This window comes from Beta vulgaris, chromosome 4 (assembly GCF_026745355.1).
Source record: "Beta vulgaris subsp. vulgaris cultivar EL10 chromosome 4, EL10.2, whole genome shotgun sequence".
Taxonomy (NCBI): Eukaryota; Viridiplantae; Streptophyta; class Magnoliopsida; order Caryophyllales; family Amaranthaceae; genus Beta; species Beta vulgaris.
Genome location: NC_079205.1, coordinates 32,010,755 through 32,021,641, shown reverse-complemented (window position 1 = coordinate 32,021,641; position 10,887 = coordinate 32,010,755). Strand labels below are relative to the sequence as shown.

The following is a 10,887-nucleotide window of genomic DNA, read 5'->3' as shown; positions in this document are numbered from 1 at the left end:
CAAGAGAGTGCTACGTGAATAGCCTCAAGAATTACGACGTCCAAAAGGACTCGAATAACGACGTCCAAAAGGACTCGAAAAAACGGAAACATGAAGAGGGTCAACCCTCAACCGGCCTCGGGGTATATATAACTCACAACCCCAAACAATACGAACGACCTCAACCAGCTGAGGATGACGAAGAGGTCGCGATCGGACAGGACCCCAGTCGGACTGTGAGGGTAGGCAAAGCCATGGATCTTCAAACAAAGCAAGATATCATCCAAGTGCTCGCAGAGTACCAAGACGTCTTCGCCTACGAGGCCATAGAAATGTCTGGCCTCGACCCGAAAATCATGTGCAATGAGCTTAACATCAAAGAGGTGTTCAGACCGATTAAGCAAAAGCTCAGGCATCAAGGTCTTGAAAGAAATGCTGCAGCGGCCACGGAGGTCAAGAAGCTACTGGAAGCTGGGTTCATTCAAGAGTGTCAGTACTCGAAATTGTTGGCCAACGTGATGTTGGTCAAAAAGCCGAGCGAGGCATGGCGGATGTCCGTAGATATCACAGACCTAAACAAAGCCTGCCTGAAGGACAATCACCCTTTGTCGAAAATCGATAGGCTGGTCGATTCGACGGCGGGGCAGGCCCTTCTCAGCTTCATGGACGCAAATGCCGACTATCATCAAATTCCCATGGCCGAGAAGGATAGGGTTCACACGGCATTCATCACGCCTCAGGGAGTCTACTACTATAAAATGATGCCATTCGGCCTCAAAAACGCGGGAGCTACATATCAACGAACCGTCAACAAAATCTTCAACGACAAACTGGGTCGGAACATCGAGGTATATGTTGATGATATGATAGTCAAAAGAAAAGCTCAGTCGGATCATCCAGTCGATCTGAGGGAAACACTAAGCACCCTGAGAAAGTACCGAATGATGCTTAACCCCAAAAAATGCGTCTTCGGAGTCAAAGGGGAAAAGTGCCTCGAATTCCTAGTGGATGAGAGAGGAATCGAAGCCAATCCGGACAAGATCAAAGCAGTCCTAGAGATGAAGTCCCCTCGAAATGTGAGAGAAGTACAACGCCTAACCGGCTGCCTAGCCGCACTCGGGCGTTTTCTCTCTAGGTCGGCTGATAAAAGCTTGTCATTATTCAAAGCTTTAAAGCGAAAAGAATTCACTAGGGATGACGAGGCTGAACAAGCCTTCACCTCCCTCAAACACCACTTGGCAACCCTGCCTAAACTCATCTCCCCCTTGCCGGGGGAGCCCTGACTATGCTGTTAGCGCAGTTCTTGTAGCCGAGTGAGAAGGAAAGCAACATCCAATCTACTTCATCAGCCACGCCTATAGAGGGGCTGAAGCAAAGTACAGCGATGTCGAGAATATGGTTTTTGCCTTAGTGATGGCGAGTCGGAAGCTCAAGCCTTACTTTCAAGCGCACCCCATCAAAGTCCTAACCGGACAGCCGCTTCGAAAGATCATTGAGAGCAGGAACCATTCGAGTCGAATGACTGATTGGGCGGATCAGTTAACTGACTTCGGGCTAGAATTCGAGCCACGAAGAGTGATCAAGGCCCAAGCCCTTGCCGATTTCATCACCGAATGTGCAACCTGACATCCGGTCGGTTCACAAGAAGAATGGGAATTACTGGTCGATGGGTCCTCCACGAAAAATGGTTGTGGAGCAGGCCTGGTCATAAAACCCCCGGTCGGGGATAAAATTGAATACGCTGTCAAGTTCGAGTTCCTCGGATTAAACAACGAAGCTGAATATGAAGCCCTTATCCTCGGGGTACAACTTTGCATCCTGGCCGGAGCCACGTCGATCAAAGCGAAATCCGACTCACAACTCATTGTGGGCCAGGTTTCAAGAGAATATGAGGCCAAGGAAGATAACATGAGAATGTACTTGGCCAAAGCTCGAGCTGTCATTGGAAAGTTGTCCAGATCCCGGATTATCCATATACCCCGCTCGGAAAATAAGCCTAGGCCCTAAGGAAGCTGGGTTGAAGGGTCAGCATCAAGCTGCTCGGTCACGGCCTCGGCATCAGGCTACTCGGTGCTTCCACCTTCCAGGGCGTTCTCATCATCATCATCATCAGTACCGGCCTCCTGTGCCGTCTTGGCACGAATCTCAGTGGCCTCGGCCTCGGCGAGCTCCTGATAGCGAGACCAAACAGAGTTCCAGTCCGCCTATGGGCACGAGTCGGCCAGAGCGACCTTGAGCTTAAGCAGCGCCTCGTCCTCACCCATCTTGTGAGATACTTGGCCGACATCGGCGCAAAATTTAGGGGGAATTCTTCCAACTGTCAGTGCCCTCCAGTTGGCTTACGGCTGGGAATCCCAAAGCATTATTAATACCCAGCACCCTCATCAATGAGAAGGTATTGAATTCTTACCTAACAAACCAGAGCATCTCTCTCTAGACTTTATCTCTCTAGCTTGATCACTGACTTGAGCGTCGGAGAGGCGATCCCGGAACCACCTCCGAGGCAGTCTAACCTTACATTTTGCAGGATTACGGTGTACGGACTATTGACTTAGGACATTCAGATCTGACCCGGTATTTCCTTGACAAGGCAGTTAGCATCCTTAATTTCTAGACAGAAACAGCTTTTATTTGCATTACTAATTGTTGAACTGTAATAATTGTAAACAGTAAATTTGCTTCAACTATTCGAGATATAGGGTATTATTTCTGCTGAATATGGTTATAATCACATTGTTAGTTCTACCTGACAATCAGGGATTTTGTCATAGTGGGTTTTGGTAACAATTTTATTTTGTTTTGACCTTTCTGTTCTTTACTCAATACCTGAATCTTTGTTATTAATAATCGATTTGATTTTTTTTCTTTCCTAATAATCCTAATTGAATTTATGTTGCTTATGTCATGCCAAATTGCCAAGTAAGTTGTATAAGCTTGCCATAGTTGAGTGTCTTTTTTGAAGAAAATTTATAAAGAAATATAAAATTATAAACCAAAAAAGTAAGGCAGTTATATATACTGATTATTGCCTATTGTTTGTTGTATTGATTACACTGGAGATCCCTTGTGACAGTAAACCCTGAATAATCTGCTGAGTGTTTAATAATTTCATAATGTCGCGAGCTTCCAAACTTCCTCCTCGTTGCCCGTTGCAAAAAAAGAGCTTTTGTACGTCAGACTCTCGAACCTGGCTCGATTAATCATCGTGGAGTTAGTAATTCTAGTACTAGCCGTCATAGATCGTTACCTCAAAGTTCCATGTTTGAGGACAAGCCAGCATGGCTTGATGATTTGCTTAGTGATTCGGACTCAATTCCCAGAGTGATCCATTACTGTCGGTCTGCTAGTGATTCATTTGCCTTTTTTGATGGCCTTGTCACATAAAGCTTTCCTTTTCATAGAAAGCTTTCCTTTTGTATGCAGACCTGTGGAGACTAGAAATTGATCAATCATGGATGAAATTTCTATTTTGAATTGTGACAAATAAATTTTGTATGCATGACACATTATAATTTCAAATGTGATTCTTGTGTCCCCATGCACGTGACTTTGGGAGTTGGTAGCAGATCACTCTGGTTATAGTCAGGTATTTCGAGTCTGTAATGCCTGATTCGTTGCTCGACATAGTACAGCCTACAGCTAATCCTAGATGAACAGATGAAACAAAGAAGCGTGGCATTAGTCTTGACTCCTGCCTATTAGTCCATCTATCTTGACCTTCAGGAATTTGAATTTATTTGTCTAATAGTTGCCTGCTCAGCCCCTCAAAAAACAACAGTTAGTTGCCTGCTTTCTAAGAATCATACTTCTGCTGTATAAAACCTTGTTACTTGAAAGTTAACTCTAAATGATACCCTGCATTCTGGTTCAAATTATAAGCAATTCAGCTGACATTGGATGGTGTCCCTCTGTGTCCAGGCCCACGAGTATCTACCTTGTCTAATGATGGTTCTCTGGTGCAGACATTGGAATCAGAGTTAGAATTTAGGGTTTCTGCTTTGCTTCAGCAAAAAGCTGTTCTGTCTCTGGAGAATAACAAGTTGAAGCAGCAGATGGCGAAGCTACAACAACAGAAGCTGGTAATGGATGGTAAGCCTCTCTTTTATCATATTAGCTTACTGTATCAATTCTCAAGTGCCTTTTTCACTCGAGGCTTTCTTGTACATTGGGGTTCCAATATACAATTGGTTCGGTCTCAAGATAAATGCTTCACATTATGTTTTATGATCCATCATATTTGACAACCAGTTTGTCTTCTAAACTAATGCTATAACAGTCAATCTTGCAAACCCTCAAAATAACGGCCTGATTTGCTGATATAGTAATGATTGGCTTCTCAAATGATCCCTCTTCAATGGTCCAATTAAATACTAGGCTCAACTAGTGATAAAAAAGTAACTGTAATTCTGGCTAAATTTAATAAATCCAAGGACCTAATATAAAGATTCCAACACAATGGTACTTCTCTGACCGACTTTTGTTCAACAAGTTGCTATATTACCACTTGCTTTCCGAATCAAAATAAAATATATATAAGAAAAAGATCCACTTATCTTCACAACAATATGCAGGCATTAAGAAACACAACTGGAACAAGTTGTTATATTTGTAATCTAGTCATCATCTGCTAGTTAAGGTAGTGATGTATGCTTTAGTTAGCATCGCATTGGTTAGAGTTCAACGAATTCGTTATAGAATTGTTGTGAAAGTGCAGGAAGAGTGATCATCTCATCTAGGAGAGTACCACTATTACCTTATTATAATGTCATTGATGGACATGAGAATAGTACTGCTTCTTTATATATGATATCAAGATAAGAAGTAAGAATGCTTTCAAATCTTCAACTCTTCAGCTGTGGCTGATGAAATCATGTAACATTGTGGCTTTAGATATAAGCTTGTCAATAGGTTCATATATTGAAACACAAATTATGACTTGTATACATTGCACCATCATATGTTACTTTCAATCTATGAATAATCTCAATTTTTACTCATCTTCTCACAATAATCTCAACTTTGTAATGGGTTTGTTGGGCAATACTACCTGAAATGTAGCTGAAACTGATAAGGTAGCTGAAACTGATAAGGTATAGCTGAAACTGATAAGGTAACTAATTAGTTTAACTGTTTGGCAGAACTAGTCGCATAAGTTAATTAATTATTTAGATTTTTTAATTCTTTTTTATATATATCTCAACACTAATTTATTTCAATGTATTTAAATAATAAAAAATAATATAAATATTTGAAATCGTAACTCACTTGGACAAAATATATTTCGCTACTACTCCATAAGCAATTATGAAACATATTTCTCTAAATTTATACTATCATATTATGCATAAAAATCGCCATAATACAAAAAAATACGATACTTGCAAAATATAATAACAAATTATTTTCCACTCCATATTTGATTAGCAATACCGTCACGAACCAAATCCATCTCTTTAGTAGTCTCTCTTGATGTTTCGCTACTTCTGTAATTAGCAACATCCGGGATTTCGTCATTTGGCATATAATCCGGATAATTATCAAGCATACTAAACATAAGGTCATTTGTTGAACTTTTTCGTATGTAGTTGTGTAAGGCAAAGGTGGCCATGATGACATCAATTTGAGTATTGATACTAAATTATGGCATTTGCTGTAATATTTTCCATCTTTTTAAAAAAAACTCCAAATGATCTCTCGATACAACTTCGAAGGGAAGAATGAGAACGATTGAAAGCTTCTTTTTCATTAGTTGGTGGCTCATGTTCATATTCATCCTTATGATACCTTGTCTTTGGATAGGGTACCAAATAGCCTTTTCTATCTGGATATCCTTTATCAACCAAATAATACTTACCTGTAATAAATTAATAAAACAATGGGTTCAAAAATATAAAACTTCAAGTAATTATCAGAAGAAGATCCTATATACCTTCGGGTGGTTTTGGAAAGTTTAATTCTGGTGTGTGAAGCGCATGAAGAAAAACATGTGTGTCATGAGTAGATCCTTCCCATCCAACAGAAATGAAAGTGAAACACATATCAAAATCACATGTAGCCATGACATTGAAAGTAGGGATCCCTTTCCGTCCCTATAACGCAGTTGCTCTGCCTCAGGAATGCATGCATCGATATGAGTGTCATCAATGCACCCAATAGCATCCTATTATATTTAGAAATAATGAAAGATAAATAAGCTTAAGTGATTATAATAAAGGGTGTAATATTATTCCAATATTTAATTACATTGTATAATTATAAAATCTCAATCTGAGTTTATGAAGTCATACCATAAAATATGGCATGTATCTTGAGTCATGTTCAATTTGGGATGGTATATCTAGAAAGCTTCTATCCTTTGGTTTTATTATATCACGTGCAAGACTCATATAACCCCTACTTCGGCCACTAATTGCTTCTAGAACTTCTTGAAATGCTCTACTAATAGTCTCACCAGAACGTTGGAATCGTTCTGCTACCTCTCCATTAGATATACCCAATGCAAAAGTATAGATAAATATACCGACTTTTTGAACAACAGTCATTTTCTTACTCTGGTTCCAGTCCATATGTAAGATGTACTTCTTCACACAATTTTCTAAACACACTTGATTCCATCCAAAAAGCATTGATGCATCGTATCTAATGTCCGTTTAAAATGTCATTCATCGAGTCTTCTCCTGTTTGGTTGGAAGTCATGCATGGTTCTTTGTAAATATACTTACAAAAATAGCACATGTATTACATGTCATTAGCACCTAAAATAATTTCTGTCTTTTCTTCTTTCTCCTTTCAATGTCCATCGTGTATACCTAATAACCATATAATAAGACTGCAAAACATTAATCAAACTTAAATATGATTTTATAACACGCAAAAACATAATTCAATTTTTGTCATTCAAATGGCCAATAAAAAAACATATCATACAAACTATCATTTTTACCCTTTAGGTTGGAGGGCTCACTACCCATAGTAGTATCTGAGAATCAACATTTGGAATGTGAGTGTGGGAACCACCACTAACTCCTAAATCAGATGTTTGCGTACCCCAATCCCACTAATAGAATAACTAGGTACTTGGGATGAGACATCTTTCAGTAAATTGCTATAAAAGTTTGGCCCTTGACTATCCACATTATCTAAGTCAGATCCTGAATGCTCTTATCATTTTCATCAACACCCTCATCGTTATCGACCACTTCTTTCATCTTCCACATTAACCACAATCACACTCGACGGGTCAATACTTGTTGACACAACATGTTCACCAGTAGCATATCCATCTTGATACACTCTATTCCATAAATCTTCTATCTCGGGAGTATATATTCCTTTATTTAGGAACTTTTTTACTTCAGGTTTCTCCTACAAAATGCAAAGATAGTATTATAAATTTAACTTATACAAAATAAGTCTATACAAAAAATTAATATGATGTAGTAATATGATACTCACCATAATTTTCTTTTCCCACCATTCAATTGAAGCTTTGATCTTTCCCATAGTAGGGTCCCACCCAAGCCCAATTTCCCCTATTTTTTAGAATTTCCAAAGTTGCCAATCTCGCCTCATCCAATCATACTTATTCTTCATACTTTTTATTGGACATTTCCGCTTAATTCTTTTCTCAAACTCATCATGAACAAATACCCACTTTATTGCACGTCCTTTTACTTTTTCATCAAATGAGGCGATCAAAATGTCACAAAAAGTTATCATGTCATCATCTGTCCATATGAAATTTCCCTCTTTTTTATCATTTGTTGGCGTCATGTCATCTATATATATAAAAAAAAAAACTAAGAACAAAAAATAAAAATTCAAATCTTCCGAAGTAAAGACAATTACATGTAAGGTTCCCAAGTTACAAGCATCGCAAACCACAAAACATTGTATTATATTCACAATGCTTATATATATTGGAAGTCAATTCTTTCTCCCCTTCAAATAGATATTCAAACAATCATACACAAGTGTTATATACTCATACACAGATGACGTGATCAGATGAATAACATAATACCAGTTGAGAAGTCAAAATAAGAACATGAAGGTTGACAACAAAAATAGGAAGATGACACCTTGCAAAGTCATTACTCACACAATCATACGTCACCCTCACCCATGAAACAACTATGGATATAATTTTGATTTTACCAATCTTAGCATCATTGCACTTAATTTAATTATAACATAATGATTTTTTAATTAATAGAATGAAGGATTCCTTCAAATAACATGGCCGGAAGCAGCAGATAACACGCAAATCTGTACATTCAATTGAATGTTGTCTCCTCTCTACATCAAATACATGAGATACAAAGGGAAAATAAAACCAAAATCATTAAAAAAAACCCAGAGAAATAACAACGAGATTTGCATAAAATTGCAAGTAAATTCATCTGGAGATTCAAGGAGATGAAGAAGGAAATTGGATGTACTTGCTACAGAAATTGAGAAGAGATGCAGTAGAATCGAAGACAACGCAGTAGAGAAGACAAGAGAGAATGAGAGAGAATTTGGTTGTGAGTGTAATATTTTCTCTAATAACGTTATATTCCAAGATTTTAGGTACCTGATTTTAGGTACCTGATTTTCAAACGTTATATTTTTTACCTTGTCAAAATTAGTCATCTTAGGAACTGAAATTTTATTTTAGTTATTTCCCAAACACACCTAATTCATTTTAGCCCCTAAAATTTTTAGCAACTTATCATTTTAGGCACCTAAAATGCCTCCCCAAACAGAGCCTGGTAATAAGTTTGCCTTACTATTATATACAAATCATTTCGAGTTTTGGGGGGACCTTCTCATAGTAATCCAAATTGATATTTTCTTGTCTCCTATAATCCTTTTGGGCCAATATTATAATTAAGAGTTGAGTTATTAGGTCATCCCAAACGTGGAATTATTCCAAAAAATAAAAGTTGACATTGTTTAAGGAAGTTGATATTATTTACGTCAACTTTTCCTATATATTATCATTTTTGTGCATTAGTTTTAATGAATTCCAACTAATGGAACTATACACTGATTAGGAAGTCTTGTGTAAGTTTGCCTTACTATTAGTGTAAGACCACCTCACTTTTTGCTCAAAAATGGTGATTGTTTGGTTATAATGTCCACTCACTTTAATATAAGAGGTTAAGGTGATCTCGTCTTACCATAAATCATAAGAGTTTGTATATATAAATATAGTGTTTCATCTCATCACAGTTTGATATTTCCATATCTTGTGACAGGAGAATATTGGACCCTGAGGGAGGAAGCTAAGAGGCTAAAAATCGGCTTGGCAAATTCATCAAGTAGCAAGATTTCCTCATATGTTGGTTCGAACGACTCTGATTCTACAGAATTTACTTGGCAGACTTTGGATTGGACAAAACTTCATATGTGAAGCTAATCTTGAAGGCCAAGTCGTTCCCTTCTAAACGCTGGTCATTTATCCTTCATCAAATATTTGTGATCGAAGATAAATGGATTTATTTTGCACTGCAGCTTCATAAATGAGGACTTGTGCGAATTATTTTCTATTTTTGCTGTTGGGACTCATTTCTTTGTAATCCACCCCCCCCCCCAACCCCCCCCCCCCCAACCCCCCCCCCCCCCCCACCAATGAAGAATCAAAACTAGTAAACACTGGGTAAAGTGTTGGATGAAAGTGTAGGATTGTAAGTACTATAAGCGGAATTTGATGAATCATATTCATAAGCACTTAAAATCGGATCTCATGCATATATATTCAAGGATCACATAATAGTTAAGAATTAACCTTTGATGCGTTATTTCCACAAGACTCTTCGAAATCCGGAGATAGAACCGCAATTGAGATTTCTCTACTAGGTCAACCAATCCAGATTAACGCTCCACCAATGCTAGTTGGAAGTAAGAGAAACTCTTCTATTTCTTTGAGTAGTATTTCGTAGCAGAGAAAATAATGAGAGAAACTGACTGCTTAATTTTCTAATCCCCCCACCTAATTATAGGAACATATTAGGTTAGGAATCCTCTCCTTTTCTTTCTCTTTGGCTGGCCACCCCTAGAGTATTTCACGGGCTCTAGGTCTTTCTTTTGTTGATCCAGATTGTGTAAGTATGACCTTGTAAGATTCATCTAATTGGGCTTCGGGTTTATTAATTACTAAACTTGAAGTTCTATAGCATTCTCTATCAAGACGTATAGACGATCCAATTTAATGAATTTATTATGTCCATAATATGACTCATGTTATATTTAGTAATTGCATTAAAGTCGATAACATAATTCCTTCAATCTCCCACTTGTCTGAGACGAGTGCGGAACATTCAAATTCCTTAAGGGGGTGTTTGGTTCACTAGTTTTAGGTATGAGGTATGGGTTTGGAATGAACAAAACCCATACCTAGTGTTTGTTTAACTTATTTCTAAATTTTAAACCCATACCTCAAACCCATAAGGTATGGGGTTTAGAAACCCATGGGGAGAGGTGGGTATGGCTCATACCTTACCTCTAGGTATCAAATAAAAGAAATTTACACAAGGTATTAAGTATCAAGTTCCAAACCCATACCACCTTGGTTTCATTCCTGATTCCAAACCCATACCATAATATGAACCAAACGCCCCCTAAGTCTCTTAGTGTCTAATTTGATAGTATGACCATATATCTATGTCATCAATACTAGTCTTTAAATTAATCCTTGAAATTTGAGTTGTGAATTGACAAACAAATGATCATCAAATAATTCATTTGAGCACAACCATGCATTTTTCAATTTTTACTCTACAAGGGGCCAAGACACCTATCCCATTTAATATAAGAGGACTTTTCAATCTTGTGTCAACAAAAACTTCCACTCAACTTTTAGCACAACCCAAATGCTGCCTTTGTAGTCCTCTTCTATCGCATGAGGTTTAACAGCATCAAAGT

At 37.9% G+C, this 10,887-nt stretch overlaps 1 pseudogene; it reads left to right on the top strand.

Annotated features, from left to right (window-relative positions):
* Positions 1-2,841: 2,841 nt before the first annotated feature.
* On the top strand, positions 2,842-9,376 carry LOC130591115 (uncharacterized; annotated as a pseudogene).
* Positions 9,377-10,887: the final 1,511 nt, after the last annotated feature.